Source organism: Dendroctonus ponderosae, unplaced genomic scaffold, assembly GCF_020466585.1.
Source record: "Dendroctonus ponderosae isolate FM_Combo_2020 unplaced genomic scaffold, Dpon_F_20191213v2 Dpon_F_20191213_10, whole genome shotgun sequence".
Lineage (NCBI taxonomy): Eukaryota > Metazoa > Arthropoda > Insecta > Coleoptera > Curculionidae > Dendroctonus > Dendroctonus ponderosae.
This window is the reverse complement of record NW_026017111.1, coordinates 4,560,254-4,560,654: the sequence shown is the minus strand read 5'-3', so window position 1 is coordinate 4,560,654 and position 401 is coordinate 4,560,254.

Genomic DNA, 401 nt, shown 5'->3' with positions numbered 1-401 from the left:
TGTCTTCAAACCATTGTGAGACTTCGAAATCGCTTCTTGCCCTGGTTTGGAAGATCCGAAGTTTTCTTTACGGAGAGAACGCAGTCGAGTCGAAACTGCCATTAATAGACCCGATATTTATCAAATTAGAAAAAATCGCGACTTTGGGCAACTTACATGAAAATAGTAGGCCGTCCCTCGCGTCAAGTGTCTTCTAAAGGTTGTCAAAATTTCAAATTTCCACTTGCGCGAGTTCCGAAAATCCTATTTTTTTTGGGAGGGAATGCAGTTCAGTCGCTACTTCCAAAATTAAGCGAATTTTTACCGAGCTGACAAAAATCAGGATTTTTGGCGATTTTTATGAAACTTCCCATGTCTTTCGAGTCAAATATTTTCTAAAGAATATCGAAATTTCAAATTTC